Source organism: Manis pentadactyla, chromosome 2 (genome assembly GCF_030020395.1).
Source record: "Manis pentadactyla isolate mManPen7 chromosome 2, mManPen7.hap1, whole genome shotgun sequence".
NCBI classification, from domain to species: Eukaryota; Metazoa; Chordata; class Mammalia; order Pholidota; family Manidae; genus Manis; species Manis pentadactyla.
The window spans coordinates 216,730,354-216,751,225 of NC_080020.1; the positions used below are offsets into that span (position 1 = coordinate 216,730,354).

At 43.9% G+C, this 20,872-nt stretch overlaps 1 pseudogene; it reads right to left on the reverse strand.

Moving 5' to 3' along the window:
* Nucleotides 1–11,279: 11,279 nt before the first annotated feature.
* On the reverse strand, nucleotides 11,280–11,380 carry LOC118910639 (U6 spliceosomal RNA; annotated as a pseudogene).
* Between the last annotated feature and the right edge of the window lie 9,492 nt (nucleotides 11,381–20,872).

Sequence of the window (20,872 nt, forward strand, 5' to 3'; positions counted from 1 at the left end):
GCTTTCATTGATTCTTTCTATTGGTTTATTCTTCTTGATTTTATTTATTTATGCTCTAATCTTTATTATGTTCCTCCTTCTACTGACTTTGGGCCTCATTTGTTCTTTTCATAGTTTCGTTAATTGTGAGTTTAGACTGTTCATATGGGATTGTTCTTCTTTCCTGAGGTAGGCCTGTATTGCAGTATACTTCCCTCTTAGCACAGCCTTCACTGCATCCCACAGATTTTGCGGTGTTGAATTCTTATTGTCATTTGTCTCCATATATTGCTTGATCTCTGTTTTTATTTGGTCATTGATCCATTGGTTATTTAGGAGCATGTTGTGAAACCTCCATGTGTTTGTGGAATTTTTCATTTTCTTTGCATAATTTATTTCTAGTTTCATACCTTTGTGGTCTGAGAAGCTGGCTGGTACAATTTCAGTGTTTTTGAATTAACCAAGGTTTTTATTGTGGCCTAGTGTATGATCTATTCTTGAAAATGTTCCATGTGTACTTGAGAAGAATGCATATTCTGCTGCTTTTGGGTGTAGAGTTCTGTAGATGTCTATTAGGTCCATCTGTTCTAGTGTGTTGTTCAGTGCCTCTGTGTCCTTACTTATTTTCTGTCTGGTGGATCTGTCCTTTGGAGTGAGTGGAATGTTGAAGTCTCCTAGAATTAATGCATTGCATTCTACTTCCCCTTTTAATTCTGTTAGTATTTGTTTCACCTATGTAGGTGCTCCAGTGTTGGGTGCATAGATACTTATAATGGTTATATCCTCTTGTTGGACTGACCCCTTTATCATTATGTAATCTCCTTTTTTGTCTCTTGTGACTTTCTGTGTATTGAAGTCTATTTTGTCTGATACAAGTACTGCAACACCTGCTTTTTTCTCCCTATTAGTTGCATGAAATATCTTTTTCCATCCCTTGACTTTTAGTCTGTGTATATCTTTGGGTTTAAAGTGAGCCTCTTGTAGGCAGCATATAGATGGGTCTTGGTTTTTTTTTTTTTTTGGTATCATTAACATACAATTACATGAGCAACATTGTGGTTACTAGATTCCCCCCATTATCAAGTCCCCAGCACATACCCCATTACAGTCACTGTCCATCAGTGTAGTAAGATGCTGTAGAGTCACTACTTGTCTTCTCTCTGCTATATTGCCTTCCCCATACTCCTCCCTACATTATGTGTGCTAATCATAATGCCCCTTATTCCCCTTCTCCATCCCTTCCCACCCATTCTCCCCCAGTCCCTTTCCCTTTGGCAACTATTAGTCCATTCTTGGGTTCTGTGAGTCTGTTGCTGTTTTTTTCCTTCAGTTTTTGCTTTGTTCTCATACTCCACAGATGAGTGAATGATTTGGTACTTGTCTTTCTCCGCCTGGCTTATTTCACTGAGCATAATACCCTCTAGCTCCATCCATGTTGTTGTAAATGGTAGGATTTGTTTTCTTCTTATGGCTGAATAATATTTCATTGCGTATATGTACCACATCTTCTTTATCCATTCATCTACTGATGGACACTTAGGTTGCTTCCATTTCTTGGCTATTGTAACTAGTGCTGCGATAAACATAGGGGTGCATATGTCTTTTTGGGGTCTTGTTTTTTTATCCATTCAGTGACTCTGTGTCTTTTGATTGGTGCATTCAAACAATTTACATTTAGGGTGATTATCGATAGGTATGTACTTATTACCATTGCAGGCTTTAGATTAGTGGTTACCAAAGGTTCAGGGTTAACTTCCTTACTATTTAAGAGTCTAACTTAACTCACTTAGCATGCTATTACAAACACAATCTGGAGGTTCTTTTTTTTCTCCTCCTTCTTCTTCCTCCTCTATTCTTTATATATTAGGTATCATATTCTGTACTCTTTGTCTATCCCTTGACTGACTTTAGGGGTAGTTGATTTAATTTTGCATTTGCTAATTAACTGTTTTACTTTCTTTACTATGGTTTTATTCCCTCTAGTGACAGCTATTTAGCTTTAGAAACACTTCCATCTATAGCAGTCCCTCCAAAATACACTGTAGAGATGGTTTGTAGGAGGTAAATTCTCTCAGCTTTTGCTTATCTAGAAATTGTTTAATCCATCCTTCAAATTTAAGTGATAATCTTGCCAAATAAAATATTCTTGGTTCGAGGCCCTTCTGCTTCATTGCATTAAATATATCATGCCACTCTCTTCTGGCCTGTAAGGTTTCTGCTGAGAAGTCTGATGTTAGCCTGATGAACTTTCCTTTGTAATGTAATCTTATTTCTCTCTCTGGCTGCTTTTAGTAGTCTGTCCTTATCCTTGATCTTTGCCATTTTAATTATTATATGTCTTGGTGTTGTCCTCCTTGGGTCCCTTGTGTTGGGAGATCTGTGTACCTCCATGGCCTGAGAGACTATCTCCTTCCCCAGATTGGGGAAGTTTTCAGTGATTATCTCCTCAAGGACACTTTCTATCCCTTTTTTTCTCTTTTCTTCTTCTGGTACCCCTATAATACAAATATTGTTCCACTTGGATTGTTCACACAGTTCTCTCAATATTCTTTCATTCTTCAAGATCCTTTTTCCTCTCTGCCTCAGCTTCTTTGTATTCCTCTTCTCTAATTTCTATTTCATTTATTGTTCCCTCCACTGTATCTAATCTGCTTTTAAAACCTTCCATTGTATTTCATTTCTGATACTGTGTTCCGTAATGATTGGATCTCTGACCAGAATTCATTTCTGAGTTTTTGAATATTTTTCTGTACCTCCATGATCATGTTTATGATTTTTATTTTGAAATCTTTCTGAGGAAGATTCATGAGATCAGTTTCATTTGACTCTTTTTCTGGTGTATGTAGGATTTTGCTTTGAACCAGGTTCCTTTACATTTCATATTTATATGTGGCGCCCTCTAGTGCCCAGAAGCTCTACTCTCTGGAGCTGCTTAGCCCCTGGAGCAATGTTGGGGGTTGCAGGGGAGCGGTGTTGGTGCCTGGGGGAAGGAAAGAGCTGTTTCCTGCTTCTTGGCTGCTATGCCTGTCTCCACTGCCAGAACCAGTGGGCCAAGCACACAGGTATAAGCCTCTCTGCTTTGCGTTTGTAGCTTCTGTAGGCAGGGCTTCCCTCTGGCTGGTCTGACGCCAGGGCAGGGTTTGCTGTTTTGCAAGCCAGGTGCAGGTTGGCCAGGAGGAAGGTGCAACAGGCTGCATATCACGTGGGAGGCCTTGGAGCTGCATAGCCAGCCAGAGAGCTGGAGCACTTGAAGGTAGTGAAAGTTCCTAACCTGCCGGGCAGAGTACACCTGGACAATTTTATCTACCTGTCCTTTCTCCTGAGCAGTAAGCTCTTTGCAATCCTTGCCCCTTTAGCAGCCCTCTCGCTGTTAGGAAGTCTCTCAGACTGCCCCCCTTTCTTTTCTCCCAGAGCAGCCAGATATGGATCCCTGTTTTCCATAAGTGGCTGGAATCTCAGTCTCTCCAGGTATTCTACCTCCCTTAGCTTTCCACCCCTGCTAATCATCAGAGCACCATGCAATGTAGGTTTGCGTTGCCCAAGCAGGCGTTAGGTGTTCATCAGTCCCAGGCCTCCACTCCCTCCCTGCTCTGTTTCTCTTCCTCCTGCCGGTGAGCTGGGGTGGGGGAAGGGCTTGGGTTCTGCCAGGTCATGGCTTTGGTACGTTACCCCGTTCTGTGAGGTCTATTCTTTTCTCCAGGTGTATGCAGTCTGGCACAGCCTTCTTTCCTATTGCTCTTTCAGGATTAGTTGTATTAATTATTTTTTCATATTATATGCAGTTTTAGGAGGAGGCATCTATCTCACCTCTCATGCCGCAATCTTTAATCCCTGGCCAGATCTTAAATTTGACAGATCAATATTCTGGAGCCCAGGATGGTCAGTTGATGAATCTAAAGGCACACAGTGGCTTAGTGACCACCTGGGGTTCCAGAATGAGGGTCTTCCCTACACCTTGCCTCTCCTGCTGCTTTGCTCCTTTCCCAGGCTCTCAGCTGGGCCCTGCGCTGCTCCCACAGTGCAAATCATGTCACTCCTGGGGTTCTGCTGAGGTAGGCTGGTTACCTTTGCTGCTTGCCTCCAGCTCAGCCAGGTCATGGCCAGCAACCCACACCTTACCTCATTCTCCCAGGGCCCTGCACAGGCTCTGGTCCTCTCTCCACTTGGCAGGCCCCTTGGTTCTCTCAATCCCAGTCCAGAACAGAAATAGATTTTGGGCAATGTGGTGAGAGAATTTATAGTATCTATCAAAATTGTAAGTGCCTATGCCCTTTGATCTAGGATTTATTTATAGAAACAATGGAGATTCCTGCTGGAATCACTGCTTAGTGCAACATATTTAAAAATCACACACCCTAAAGGGACCCCTGCAACCTGTGACTCTACATTTGCCTGATTTCCTCCCTCTCTGGCCTCTCCTTCTCTGTTCCCCTTGTTGAATGTCCTCTCCACCCAGGCTCTAAGTGTTTCTCTGGGCACTCTGCTCTCTGCGTGCTGTGGTGTGACTCGCCATTCCCTGGGTTTGAAATGTTGTCTGCATGCTGACTTGCCCTTGGTTCAGTACAGTCACTAGGCCTTATCTCAATGGCTCCAGTCTCATTCAGCCAACTACCATATAACTATATGATAAAATTTGCCATTTTAAAGTATGTATTCAGTGGTTTCTAGTATATTCACAAGATTATGCAACTATCACCACTGTATAATTCCAGGATGTTTTCATCACCCCCAAAAGAAACACCATGCCCACGAGCCACCACCATCACTCCTATTTCTCTCTGCCCCCGGCCCTGGGCAGCCACTAATCCACTTTCTGTTTCCATGGACTTGCCTGTCCTGTACATTTCTTATAAACGGAACCATACAAAAAGTAGCCTCTTATGTCTGACTTCTTTCACTCAGCATAATGTTTCTGAGGTTCATCCATGTTGTAGCATTTATCAGTCCTTAATTCCTTTTTGAGTCCAAATAAAAGTTCATGTGTACCATAAATATAAGCCATATTTCTTTATCCACTCATCAATGGATGGACATTTGGGTTATTTCCATTTGGGGCTATTATGAATAATGTTGCTATGAACATTTGTGTGGATATGTTTTCAATTCTCTTGGATATATACATAGGAGTAGAATTGGGTCATGTGGTAACTCTACATTTCACTTTTTAAGACACTGCCAAACTGTTTTCCAAAGCTGCACCATGTTACATTCCCACCAGTAACGTATGAGAGTTCCAACCAGTGGCTTCTTGAGGCTCTCCCTGAGAGGCCACAGGGGGCACTCACGCTCATCGTGTCAATGTCTGAATGCTATTTTGTCTTGGTGAATGGCACACAATCATTCAAGTCAGACACTGGAGAACCATTTTTCAAACTGCCTACACCTGTGACCCCTTCAGCCCATCATCAACAAGTTCTTAATTCTACTTCCCAAATAAATCTCAAATCTGTCAATCTCTCCGTCTCCACTGCCAACACCTTATCCTCTGTTATTCACTTGAATGGCCTCTGTAGTCCCCTGTTGATGTCCTGATCTCGAGGCTTGCTCCCTCTAATCAACTCTCTAGCAGAGTTATTTCTTTACAATAAAAATTTTAATCAAAGTTATATAAACACCTGGTGAAAAGAGTCAACTATTACCAGGAGGTACAATGGCTCCCAAGGCCCTCTGTCTTCTGGCTGCCAGCTACCTCCCTAAGCTCACCTCCTACTTCCCTCTCCTTACTCAGTCCAATTCAGCTCTCCTTTCTGTTCCTCAAACCCACCAGGACCATTCCTACCACAGGGCCTTTGCACTTGCTGTTCCCTCTGCTTGGTGTGCTCTTCTCCCAAATGTCCATGTGGCTCTCTCCTGTGCCTCCTTTACCACTTTACTTACACATCACCTAGTGATGCTACCTCTGGCCCATCTGTTACTGGTTGGCTTTGTTCTCCTTGGTCCTTGTCCCCACCGCAACAAAAAATATTGAAAGGCAGAGACACAATAGCAGAGTGAAAGTTTTATTTGAACATACTCAAAGGGAGGAGCAGGCCAGAGTCAAGGTAGGCAAAGGCCTCAACTGGTAAGGCGGGAGGCCTATGTATTGCATTCTGGCTAGGAGGAGCCTCTTTGATTGACAAAGTGGGGTTATTTCACAGGTCCATCTATATAACCATCTCTCTCAGTGCACATGCCCTTTCTCATGATGAGGCACGTTTTGGGCAGTTCTTTGTTTTGTTTGATTGTGCCCGTGTTGGGATCAGGTTAGGACCAGTTTGGCCTGGTCCCTGTAGGAAAAGAAGTCATGTCCCTGCAAAGCCTTTGTTGTCTTAACATGGGACCCCCCAACCGGGCAGAGTTTGGGCAGTTTTTTCCCTTAAGCTTTATCTTCCCCTTCCCTGGCTGCCCATGTCTACCTTCCTACCTAACACACCTGTCTAGGATGGTCACCCTCCTCCCCTATTCCATCCTTTCTCCTGCTTGTTTTTCCCTATAGCACTCACCATTCTGTAACATAGTATGGAGTCTACTTATTTTATTGTCTTCCCTTCTAGAATATAAACTGCGTTTTTGGCTGTTTTGTTTACTTCTGTATCCCTAGAGCCTGGAACAAGGCCTGGCAACAAAGTAGCTCAGTAAATATGTGTTGAATGAATAAACGAATGAATGAAAAACAATTGTTCCACCATTCATCTCTTCCTCAACCTTTCCTCATTCTCAGAGGGAACTACCTTCTGTTGTTTTTTCTAGTAGTTAACTCACTTTCTCTAAATAACATGTGATGGCAGCTGTTTTTGATTTATCCAATTTAAACATCTACTCATGTCTTCTGATCCTACTACTTCCTTTCCATCATCCCAAAACTTATAGTTTACATTTAGTTCAGCCATTAGGACTACGTAAATATTATTCTCTGCAGAGACAAAGTTGCAAACTTTTTATTTCCTTCCTTCAACAGCTTTTTGCTCCCAGCACTTCTAACTGCTTGTGTTATTCCCTGAGATGTTTATTATTTTCTCATAATCCTGATAATTTTCAGGAATGTCACACCATATCAGGGATTAAGAGTTTTTTTCCTCCATGGTACTTATCACAATTTGTAATTACACATTTATGTAATTGTTGATTTTCTTCCATGTCTGTCTCTTATTGGTTGGAACATAAGCTTCTAGAACAAAGCCTACTTTGTTTACCAGACCATTCCTAGCACCCAGCACCGTGCTCCATGCCTGGCACATAATAGATCCTTAGTACATATTTATTGAATAAATGAATAATAAAAACTGGTAACATTTCCAGTAGTCAGTGGCTGGTGTGTTGGACTAATTGTAACATGTCTCTGTCACCGAATAGTATTCAACATTTAGAAATAATGAGCTGAACACTCTTCCATATCATCACTGTTGTGGTTCTTATTATTGTTAAATTCCCAAAATTTAGCAGCTTCAAAATAGTCATTTTACCCTGCTCAAGGATTCTGTGAGTCAGGAATTGACCTCCATGTTATTGTTTTTAAACTTAACTGTGTTTTTCTTATATGATTGAAATGTGGTTATTACAGAAAAGTCAGAAAATATAAACAAATAGAATAACTGTAAAAGATTCCACAATCTAACTCATCTAGTGTGGGAAAAGTTGGGGTTCCTATGGCTAGGTTCCTTACCTGAACCTAAACTACTTGATGATGTAACTGGCCTGCTGCTAGGCCACTACCTCCACACCCGTAAGCAATAAGCTATTATTGACTGAGTCTCTATATAAAGAGCTCTGCCCAGTGCTCTCGGCAGAGGCAGAGATGAAGGATGATTACAAACCTGCAGACCGTTGGATGCAGACATAATTTTAGTGCTCACCTATCACCGGGATAACAAGCCAGGTAATATACCCTTTCATTTCAAGAATATTCCATTGTTATTCCTTGGTCTCACTGAATCCATAGTGAAATCGCCCTGGGCTGAAACTCACTGGCAAGACACCTAACGGTAAGCTCTGCTGATATCTCCAGGGTGTCCTGTCTAAAGGCTTGGTATTTTGTTTTCATGTAAATTATTGCAAGCTCAAATAAATGCATATGCAAATCCATCACACTGGGCTGTGACCTGTATTTTCTACTCAGCGACATATGGTGACTGTCTTTCCATATCACTAGAACAGACCTCAGACTCCTTTTTCTAAGCACTATATCCATAGCTTTTATCTATTTGCTCATCTGTTCCTTCTTTCATTGAGTAAATGCCTACTCTCTGCCAGACACTCTCCTAAATGTTAGGTGTATAGTACTGATGAAATAGATACTGCTCTGCTCATGGGACTTATAGTCACTCTAGCATATAGAAGCCCCATGGTTTATTAAACCAATCCCCAGTTGATGGATATTTATGCTGTTTCAATTTTTTCCACTTACAAGTACAAAAAACCTTCTACCTTTGTCTTCATGTACCTCTTCGTGCATTTTCTTAGGACAAAATCCTAGAAAAGGGATTGCTGTGGTAAAGGGTGGGCACATTGACAATACAGATATTGACGATATAGACTGAGAGTGCAGTCCAGTTAAGTTGTTTGCATTTATATTCCCCCAGCCATGAATGAGAGTCGTTTTTTGTTTCTGAGACCCTCTTGTTGGTGTCCATCAGGACTTTGGTCTCATTGGGCACACTAGCCATCGGTTCATAGGGAACAGACTCTTTCCAGCCCCTGTCTGGTCTCAACAGAGCCCAAACCATGTTAAACACTCAGCCTCACTCTTTGCTTCACTGCCCTTTAGTCCCTCCTTCCACCCTTCCATCCTGCCTGCTCTGCATTTGTTTTCAGCAGCTCGGCATTTCACTGTCCTGTAGCCCTGATACACTTGGCACCCGCTTTTCAAGGTCATGTATCTAAAGTCTTTCAAAAGAGCAGCACTTGCTCAGACCCCTGATCACCCCACCATTTGATGCCAAGCCGTCCACCTTGTGTCACACCAGACTCCTGCTCATGACCACGTCAAAGTCCAAAAGTATGATGGGGTGGGACCCTGGACTGCACATACACGGCTCCCCCAAAGCTTTGTCCTTTACTCCCTAAGATAAGACCTGGACCTAAAGGATTATTTTGAGATGTGGGGTTTCAGATACTGTGTCAGGATGTGAGAGAGGGTGCTTTGTATTTACTTATTATTCATTTAAAATTTATTATTAATAAATGTTTTTTCTTACAAAAGGACTATATGCCTATTTTAGAAAGTTTGGAAAACAGAGACAAGCAAAAAGAAGAGAAAAATTACTAGTAATCCCTGGGAAGCATTGTTAGCTTATGGTAACTTTCTCCAGGGTTTCTGATGTTCTTTAAAATACTCTTTGAAAAGATGGGAATCATACATACCATAGATATTGATTTATGGCCTGCAGTTTATCACTGAATAATGGTGTGAACATCTTTCCACAACATTACACATTTTCCTACAATATGGAAGTACTTGACTCAGTGAGTCTGAGGGGAGACTTCTGGGCGCCCACGTGTGCACTGGCCCTGCTAGGCCTTCTGCAGGTGGTGGATAAGAGAACCCCATTTTGGCCCTGGCCTCCCCTGACTCCTCTGGGCCACAGGCTCTGGCCAGTCGCAGACTGAGAGACAGTATGTGTCTTTGTCCCTCCCCTGAGCATGAAGGGCACAGCCCTGACGTCACATGTGGGTCTTGGGTTTGAGGCTGTCGTTTCATATGACCAAGCAGGCCCCTGAGTAGGCAGCAGGGAAGGCTGGTTGTGAGAGACCCTCAGGTCCCCTGAGAACTTCTGAGAGGCCCCCCCACCCCCAGCCTCCCTTCTTCCTTCCTCCACCCTCCATGACCTTCACATCCCATTACCTGGCCTGGCCATCATTAGCCTCTAAACAATGGGTGGGGCTGAGAGTGACTGGGCCTGGGGCCTTTGTTTTCCATCCACTTCACTCAGAGTGCAGTGGGCTGAAGGCCACGGGCACAATGGCAAATGGCCTCTGTCTGCACTGATGCAGCTGGGCCTGCACGCTCCTGAGAGCCTCTCCCCGCCCGGCTCACCTCCCCACCAGCTCCATCTGGGAAATCTACCTCTTCAACCCAATGCTGAGCAAACCACTTTCCCTCTCAGCTACGCAAGCTTTTTAAAAGCAAAACCAGAAGACTGAGGCATGACTACCCCCTTTTGTTTCACCCTGCCTCCCTGTCCCCCTCCCCTTCTAGGCCTGTAGAATGGAGGCAGCCAAGGAGGAGGAGGCCCTAGCTTTGTTACGGAAGTAGAGCCTGACAGGCCTCTCTCCCCACTGGCTTCAGCTGAAAAGGCGGGGCCCCCTTGACATTTATTTCTCAATGACTGTCTCAGGGCCAGTGTTTTTGGGGCCAGGCCGCTAGCAGGCCTGGGGACCAGTCACCATAGATGTGAGGTGGGGGTGGACTGCACACACTGGTGGGGTAGCTGGCTGTGTGGCAAAGCTGCCCTTCTCTGCCAGGGCTTCTGCAGAACTCAGAGACTCTTTAGGACAAATATGGCCACCATTCCCTCCTCTTTTAATTTGGGGCATAACTAACTTAGAGTGAATTGTACATGTGGTAAGTATATCTTTTCTTTGCTTTTGACAAATGCATATGCATACCCTGTGTAATCCACACCCATCAAGATACAGAACATTTTCCTGATCCCAGAAAGTTCTGTTGTTTCTCTTCCTGGAACCCTCCCCACCATCCCTAGGGGCAATTACTCCTCTGATTTCTTCCACCCTAGATGAATTTTGCATATCTGAGCACTTGACACAGTATGAATGCTTCTGATTTCTTTCCCTCAATATAACGTTTTTGAGATTCATTCATGTTTTTGCATGTATGGACAATTTGTTCCTTTTTTATTGCTGAGTAGTATTCCATTCTAGGATTATACCTCAATGTTTCAAATAACTTTCCTCCAAAATCATCCCCCCACCTTTTTTTTTGTTTGATGGACTTTTAAATCTATCTAAAATTAATTTTTCTTTGTAGATGGTTCAAGTCCATTTACATATATGACTATGATTTATTTGGTCCCTGTCTACCCCATTGCTTTATATTTCATACATGACATAAAAACATACTGTATGTTGCACATACCAGGTAGTTTTCACAAGACAGATGCTTTTCTTTCTTATTCTGTGATATTTAGGAAGGCATATATTATTGTTCTTGTACTCACTAATGATCACTTTTATTATATACTATATTTCTTTTATTCTTTTTTATTGAAGTGTCACTGATATATAATCTTATATTGGTTTCAAATATACAACACAGTGGTTTAACAGTTACCCATATCATTAAATCCTCACCCCCACTAGTGATGAAAAACACGCATTGCTTCATAAATTAGTGTGTCACCCTTGCATGGGGCCATGCTAATCTTCTTTGTATTCTTCCAATTTTAGTATGTGTTGCCAAAGCAAGCACAGTTATTTATTTATTTAGACAATTAGATATTGTCTTTCCTAATATGAGCCACTACTGACATTAGTTATGAGTTAACTTCTCTCTCTCTCCTCTCTCCCTTGCTCACTAATTTTTTGCTGAGGATGTCTCTGGACTCTCAAATAAACATCTGTTACTTGATTTTCCAGTTTCAAGTGACACAGTTTTTTTCTCACCTGAAAACCAGAGGCAGGCAGAGACCTCATTCTGTTTTCCACTTGTTGACTCCTTTTCTTCCCACTTCCAGGCCGTTGAATGTTTTCTACATTGTCAGAGCACACGGCACTTGCTATTAGCTTTGTCTCCCTTTGCCCATCTTTTAATTTTAGTTCTTCAATTGCTTACGTCCAATATTCAATGACCCCGACTTAGGCTGAAGCTTCAAAACAGTCGTGTGGTTTCCTTAAATTTGGTCCATGGTAAATTCCTGTGTGTTCGTTCCTGGTTGTCTGTGGCCCTTACACTTGAAGGAGAGTTTAGCTAAAGATTAAATCCTTGGCTCACACTTTTCCATGGCAATGTTGCTTCAATTAAAATCTCTCTGGTTGATGCCAATCTGATTTTCCTTTGCTTTGCTCTGATTTATACAGACTTGGAGCTTTTGTATTGTGTTCAAAAATTACTTTCCTTAAAATTAAAACCCAAGGTTTGTATTGGAGTATTTGTAGGTACTGAAAATTTTGAGTCACCTTTTCAAGTTATGGAATGCCCTTCCAACATAAATATTAAAATATGTGTATGTCTGTATTTTCAGATCATTACAGCAACATCTCCTTGACTTACAGTCTTTAATATTTGTGCCCTTGCTTTGTTTTACTTTTCTGGGGACCCCAGTAAAATATGTATCTTGCTTCTTCACCTTGACTTGCTTATTTATCTATTATTTTCTCTAGAAGCCTTTTGTTTCTTTTTTCCCTGTCTTTTTACACTTTATTACTTTTCTGTGCTTCTGTTTATTTTCTCTTGTATTTCTTCTAATTTTGTCTTTATCTCTGAAACATCATTTTTTCCTACTACAATTTTTATTCCAATAAGCATTCTTTCACAATTTCTGTTCCACTCCCCACCCCACCCCCTTTGTAATAACTCCTTTAGGTGTTAGATCATACCCCTTTTTTCCCTTGCATGTTCAGATGGGATGGGTTTTCCCAGGCTGTTATAGGAGGTTTCCATGGAAGGGGGTGAGATAATAGAAAATATAAATTGGTCTGTGTCCCCTAGTCCTGGTGCTGTTCCTAAGACCCTGGTAATTTCCTAAGTGGTAAGAGCACTAGAAGCATCCCCTGTTTTAGTGTTTGATCCTGTCTCCTGACACAGGGCCCTTAAATCTCATGTAAATTCCTGTGATAAGAGCACCACAAGCATCTTTTGTTCTAATGAGGTGACTCTAGGTGGACTCCTGGGACTCCTAGAGGGGGCTGGTCACCCAGAAGACCAAGCCATGGTTAGAAGCTTGGCCTTTTCAGCCTGACACCCCATTCTCCTGGCATCTGAAGTGGGTGGCAGCAGTATCGTGGGAGTGAGCCCTTAACTGGGGGGATCGGATGCAATCTCCAGGTGGTTAGTGTTAGAAGTGAATTGATTGTAGGACACCCAGCTGATGGTGCAGAGAACTGCATGGTGTGGGGAAAACTCCATTTGCAACTGGTGACCCAAAGTGTCAGAAGTGAATGTCAGAAATGTGAGTAGTAAAGGAGACACACAGGAAAGACAGACCCAGGAGGGAAGAACTGGGTATCTTTCTTACACAAAGGGGTCCTGGGTCTGGGCAGTTTTCACAGCTTTGTATCTAGCGAATTGCTCCCTCTATTGTTACATTGAAAGACTCAACACATGGCTTTCTCTGTAGCAGCCACTTCTTCTCTCTCTCTCTCAAAAAATCACCCCTTTAAAAAGTAACAGCTTATTGAGATATAATTCACATACCATAAATTCATCCATTTATAGCACACAGTAAGATAGCTTTTATTATTTTCACAGAGCTGTGCAACCATCACCACAATTTTAGGACATTTTCGTCACTCCAAGAAGAAGCCCCTGTGCCCAGTAGCAATCACTCCCCTTCCTCTCCAACACCCCAGGCCCTACAACCACTAATCTGCCCTCTGTCTGTAATGATGTGCTGATTCTGGGCATTTCATATATATGCAGTCCTACTGTGTGTAGGCTTAGTGCCTGGCTTCTTCCAATTCCCATAATGTTCTTAATATTCATCCATGATAAAGCATCTATCAGTACTTCATTTCTTTTTATTGCTGAATTATATTCCATTGTATAGGACATACTACATCAGTTGATGGACATCTGGGTGTTTTCCACTTTTTGGCCAATATGAATAACACTGTGTGGATAAAATGAGAGTTCCTGTGGTCAGGATTCTCACCTGGCTGTGGTTGACTAGCTCACTGCACATCTGTGGGCAATACATGGCTGTTGACTCTATATAAAGAGCTCTGCCCAGTGCTCTGCATGCGACACAGTGGCACGGCTGTAAGGCTGCAGGAGAGCAGAGCAGAGACTGAAGTGGTGGCAGTGCTGAGGACAGAGGCCCAGAGGACGGCTGTGCGGACAGAGGGGCCCAGAGGCAGAGACCAGCTTGCTGCATGCAGACTTGCTTTGAGTGGATGGGATTCTAGTGATTGACCTGCCACCTGGAAGTAAAGTTGGGTATAACCCTTTCACCCCAAAGAACGTTTTGCTGTCAATTTCTTTGGTCACACTGAATTCATAGCGAACTTGCCCGGGGCTGAAACCCATTGGCAAGACACACTGCTACGGGCACTTGTGTGTAGGTTCTGGACAATATACCCAGGAGTGGAACTGCTGGGTTATATGGTAACTCTATGTTTAGGTTTTAGAGGAACCACAGGCTATTTTCCAAAGTAGCTGCATTTTCATCCCCACCAGCACACCATTCCCTTTTGAGAGAAAATATGCTGTCAGATCCTACTTACTATCCTCAAATGAAATTCATAGATAATATAACCTTCCCATCCTGATCATGAATAGAAAGAATTTCAATATGAACACCTGACTGTAATATATAGGATAAATAAAAGGAACATAATCAATACATTTTAAAAAGTGTGACTCCAGAGTCAGAAGAGTGGTCTTCTTAGGGGACGCGAAATGGTCCTGGAGGCAGCTCCCCAAGAGGAGCCTGCCAAAAGCTTCAGCCCACCCCCACCCCCATGTCCCCACCCCCCATCCTGGGCATCAAGGACAACTGCCCAGAGGATGCTTTGAAGGGAATCACTTTCATCTGGACATAAAGGTTTTGGTCAGTTTGTTGAAAGCCAAACCAAACTACCTTCCAGATGTCCTTGCACTGCGCACATCACGTGCACATTGGCATGCTCGGAGCTGGGTGCATATGCAGAGTAATGGGCTCTTGGAGCTGCCCAGAGCAGATCACTGTGCTCCCACTCTGTCCTGGCCTGGCATCACTCTCTCAGGCAAACAGGACTCGAGGGCAAGGCATCAGCTCTCTGGGCCCACGTACCTTTGAGCGGGGCATGAGAATGGATGATGGGCACCTAACGGGTGGAGCTCAGACACAGGGACTGAGCTTGTAAGAAGGCCATTTCAGGCCCCCTTCATGTACCCATTGTTGGGTCTGGAAGGAGGACAGTTCCGGGGCTTCTAAATGCCTCTCTGTGATGCACTAATGGATGCACATTATCAGCATCCTTCCAGCCCACCACATTACCCTTCTGACCTCAACCCCTGGCTGGAGAACTCTGCCTTCTTCTGGAAATCAGCTGTTATACTGGTGGACCTAACAAAGATACTTCTCCACAAAAGGACCATTATGACCACCTCTGCCTCAGAATAGTGGCTTCAGGTACTGGGGCTCTATCTGGAATGAGTGACTGCAGAGATGTCACATAGGAGAGCCTTGTGTGTCCTTATGTCTGTGACATCTTCAGCAAGACCCCACCTCCAGGAAGTCCACTTTGATTGCACAGGAACAAACCCTCAGTTTGAAGAAAAGGATCAGGATAAGGGAGTGATTCTGAAACAAACACACCCATGGTTCCACATGGCCAAACACCCACCTAGAGAGCACAGGGGAAGAGGACCTGCCATTTCTAATGAGAGACTATAGATACGAACTCACAGGACTCTGTCCCAGGGTGTCATACTGAAATTGGCCCTCTGCAGAGAAGCCATTGCAGGGGGCTCTCTGCCCAGGGCTGGCCATCCTCAGGCCACCTGGACCCCCAACATAGCTGCCTATAGGGCTCTGCCCAGTGGAAAAGAAGGTAATTCATCCAGCTACCCCAGTGGCTCCCCCTGGGATTGGAAAGGAAGGAACAGAGAACTGGCTGGCCCATGTGAGTGGACTGGAGCACAAATTTAGGAAATACAGGGTACAAGTAAGGCCCAAGAGATCAAGGGACAGATCTTGGCTCCTCAGTCCAGCAGGCTCTGCTATCCTCGCTCTAGGCCATGTTCTATAAGATTAGTCGTTTTCTACCCCAGAGTTTGCCTGTAGATCTGAGCTTAAAACCGTATAACATCCGTCCTGGAAGGGACCAAGAGGCCATCTAGTCCACAACCCCCCCACTCCACACTGTTCAGATGAGGAGACAGGCCTAGAGGGGTGGTGCTGGACCAGACCCCCAGGCCCTCCAGCAACACATCTGGGGCTGGAACCCAAGCCAGCTGTCCTCCCACTGCTTCTTCACTCGTGACTCCGCTTTGGACCCTTTGGGGCTGTGAACCAGCTCCTGGGAGGGGTGTGGACTGTGGCTCCCAGCCCTCTCTGGCCTTCTCCCCTCTGTCCCTGGCATCCAGATGAAGCCCAGGCCGTTGCACTAATGCACACATTAGTGGATAAAAGCAGTCTCAAGGGTCTCTTCATGAGGCCCCTTTGGTTGTAATAAAGCAAATTAAAACCCCATTCAAAGGTCAATTGAAATTGCTTTCATTCCAATTCTCTGCACAAATAGATTCCTCTTTGCCCTTGGGTCAAACTGAAGGCTGGTGAAGGGGTCTGGCTGCAGTGCTGAATGGGGAGCCCAGTGACAGGGGCTGTACAGGGGTAAAGGGGGCCTCCCCCATCCCCTAGGCCATCTGGGGCGTCAGAGACCTGTGCCACTGCAGACAAGGAGCACCAGCCTGAGGCCCCTCTGGCCCAGACATGGCAGGAATAAGTGCTGCCTCCCATGCCAGAGGCCCTGGCTGGACCCAAAGAGCCCTGAGAAGGGGCAGTTCTCCTGACATGAGGCAGGACTGGCAGCCACCCCTGCCCGGGCATGGAGACTTGGAGAGCATATGAAGGAGGGCAGGCTCGGAGGGAGCTGGGATTCCTTTCTGCGCATCCCTCCCACGGACCCGCAGGGGGCTGCCCAACGCGGGCAGACGGCAACCTGTCCCTGAGCCTTTGCTTCTCCCAGGGAAAGGTCCCTCATTGCCTGGAGGCTGAGGCAAGGCCACCCTCCTCGCACCTCCCTCCCCTGCAAAGGCCACCTCTGCACCTGTCTTTGTAACGCGTTCACACCCCGGTGACATTGCTTTTCCAATTAAACCTCAAAGGTGGAAAGCCAAGATGACGAGAGCAGCCCTGGCCCCACGCAGGCAGCCAGGTGTGGGAGTGACGCCCCGGCCCCAGGCTCCGCACACTCAGAGCCTCCAGAGAAACTCCACAGCTGCTCTGGCCAAAGACCCTGTTTGCTCCTGTCTCCTGCCTCTTTCCCCTTCCTCCTTCCTCCTTCCTCCCCGCCCCCCACCTCCCTTCTAGGCTGGGCTCTCCTGGAGCAGCACTTCCTTAATATTAAGGTCAAGGGCTAGCACTCATGTAGGGCTTACTAGTGGCCATCCCCTACTCCAAGATATTTACACGAATCCCCTTATTTCATCCATAGGACAGCCACATGGGTTGGGGCGGTCATTTCCCCCACTGCACAGGTGGGACAACTAAGTACAGAGAAGTTGGGCATTTGCTCAGCCACACAGCTAGGCCATGGTTGAGAGGGGTTAGGACCAGGCAGCCTGGCTCCAGCACTGTGCTCTTAACAACGACACTGCATTGGGCCAGCCATGCAGCCAGTGGCGTGTCCGCGACTCCTTGCCCCACACTGGTGCTGCCTCTTGTATTTCATGAGCCTGCCTCCGCCTCCTCAGTTCCCCTCGCACTGCTCCCACCCCTGGCTGAACTGGCCCTGGAGTAGAGCACTGGGCTCTGACCACCTGTGCTGTCTCCAGGTTCCCTCCTCTCTGGTCATCCTCCCTGCCATAGAAATCTGGTCCTATTGCTCCTCTGATATAGTCCTTAAATGGGCCTCCACCTCTTTCCCTCTAGCCTCTGTTTCTAGTCTTCTCTCTCTCCCTCTACCACCTGCACCCAACATTCCATGAACATAACAGGATTTCTCCTGCCTTCAACCCTTTGTATATGCTGTTCTTTCTGCCTACAATGCCTTTCCTCTCTACATCCTGGTGACCTGTTATAACAAGGCTCAGCATAACTTAGCATCCCATTCTCTGGAAAACCTTTGCTGACCACCCACCCCCTCTACCTGCCAGACCAAATTCCCTCCAGATGCATGCCTAGGAGAGCTGAACCTATGCAAGAAGTCCGGCTGCCCTAAAGCTGCCATACTGAAGAGATCACATGGCAAGCCTACTTAGAGACAGAGAGAGGTGTACAAGGAATCCCCCTGCTTCCTGCCCACAGTTGTGTGAGTCTCCAGCCCAGGAGCCAGTCATGTGAGTGGGGGCTTCAGATAATTATAGACCCCAGCTTTTGAGCTGCCTAAGCTGATGCCAAGTGGGGCAGGGACATGCTGGCCCTGCCAACCCCTGGTCATACTGCAGGTTCATGGGCAAAATAAATGTTATTTTAAACCACAAGTTTTGGGGGTGGTTTGTGAGATAGCTTTAGATAACCAGAACAACCATTATTGCTGCTTTGATATCTTTTAATCTTTATCTCCCTATCTCTATTTATTTCTATATCTTATCATGCTTCCCCCACTCAGCAACATAAAGTGGTAATTTTTTTGTATATCTAGAAATAAATATCTACATTATTATTTTGAATGATTGCAAAGTATTCCATTGTATGACTTTACCATGATTTTTATTATATCCTACTATAGATGTTAGGTTATTTCATTTTATTGCTACTATAAACAATGTCATATGAATCATCTTGAACTACAGTTAGCATACCTGTTAGATCATTTCCTCAGGATAATTCCCAGGAAATGCAGGGTTAAAAGGCAAAGGTTTTTGTACAGACAGAAGTCCACTCACACTCCCATGGCTTATCCTACAAGTCTGCCTATGTCTGTACCTCCTCCTCCTTCACCCCTGTAATGGAAAAGCAAAGCCCTCCACTGTCTGATGGCCAGATTCTTCCTCTGGATCCCATCTTGCTTCTATTTAAGACTTGGATTATTTAGTTTGCCCCACTCTCATCTGCAGCATCAGTTCCCCCCTTCTACTGGATTATTCCTATCAGCATTCAACCTACGACCTGTCTGCTCTTTCCTTGATCCTATATTACCCTCCACCACTGCCCTACATTTACCATTAGATTTCTAGAAAGAGTTGTTTTTATGCCATGACCAAAGGGAGCAATAGATCAATCTACAAAAATAATGGAGAGATTTTCAGTAACTAATAGAATAAGATTATAAATAATCAGAAATCATATAGATATAGAATATTTGAGAACCACAGAAAACATATTCGTTGAAAGTGCACTTGAAACATTAATCAAAATGGATCATATGTTCATCCATTAAGCAGCACCCCCAAATTTCAAAGGTCTGAAATCAAATAGAGCCTATTCTCTGACTGAGGGGAATTAAGCTAAAAATCAGTTTCAAAACAATGAGAAAATCTCCAGTGCTTGGAAGTTAAACAGAACACTTCTCAATAACCCACTAGTCAATCAAAAAACACCTTAATGAAAATGAGATATTTTAACCTAAATGATAATAAAAATATGACATATCAAAACTTGTGGGGTGCAACTAAAGCCATACTTAGAAACATATTTATAGCCATAAATACATGACAAAAAGAATAATAGTTGAATATCAACTATCTAAATAAAAGCATTTACTTAACATCCAACTCAAAAGGATAGAAAAAGAACAGCTAATTAAAAATTAAAAGGCAGGAAATAATAACAGAAATTTCAGAAATAAAAGTATAAACAATAGAGAAAAATCAACAAAACCAAAACTGATTCTTTAAAAGCACTGATAAAAATGATAAACTCCTAAGGAAATTAATTAGAAAAAAAGTGAGGGGACACAAATTACCAATACCAGAGATGAAATGGGATCATAACTACAGATCCCATAGATGCTAAGAAGATATAATAAACAATCTTAAGCCAATAAATTTAACAACTTAGATGAAATGAATGAATTCCTACAAATACTCATCTTACTAAAACTGACACAAGAAGAAATAGATAATTATAACAGTGTTATTTAAGTAATTGAACTGTAATTTAAAACGATTCAACAAACAAACAATCTTAAAGATGGCGTCACTGATGAATCTTCTCAAACACTGAGGGCAGAGATAAACACCACTGTACATAGATTCTCCTTCTGAACCATAAAACGTGAGGGTAGGGGAAGGGAGCCCAGCTTGTTTTATGAGGACAGCATAATTTGGATACCAGAAGGTGACAAGAATTCTACAAGAAAGGACAATTACAGGCCAGTCTCATAAAAGTGATGCAAAAAATCTTAAATAAAATATTAGCAAATTGAACCCAGTGTTACATAAAGACAACACATTGTAATTCCACTGGGCTCAATCCAGAAATGCATGGGAGGTGTAACACTAAAAATCAACAGTATAATTCACCACATTATAACTCACCAGTACAAAGGGGAAGAGTCACATGGTCGTCTCCGGCAATCTGAGGCACCTGTTCCTGGCTTTCACAGAGGAGCTAGTGATACTAGGAAGCAAGCAGTGGTCAGTCCTTTCAGGAGGCATCAGCCAAAGTAGGCCTGTCAACCTCCCACTTCATTTTATTTTGGAGAGAGAAGTGACATCTGTGTTCCTTGCCTGTGTTGTTGACATTGCCACTTGTAGCCACTTGTACCTGGTATTGGTCTGATTTTCCTTCTCGTTTGTTCCAATCAGCAGCCTGATTTTGGCCATGATTCCAGATACCTTTTGTCTCTGCCCATTTTGGAATCCCTGTTCCTCAGCCTTCCCAGTGATTCTAAATGTGTTCTGATGGTCTTTCAGTTCTGCTGCATGTAATTAAGAACTCAGCTGGCAAAGGAGAGAAACTGGATTGATCTGAACTTTTCCTGATTTGATTTTTCTGCTACTGCCAGTGGCCTCTTGAAGTTACAAAAATAATACAAAGAAAAAAAAAGGTAAGATGACAATCTTAGTTAGAAGGCTCATAAGCCAGCGGTGGTAGGGGCAGGAATGGGTAGGAGAGGGAAGATGGAAGACAGAATGGAATTTGTTCAGCAA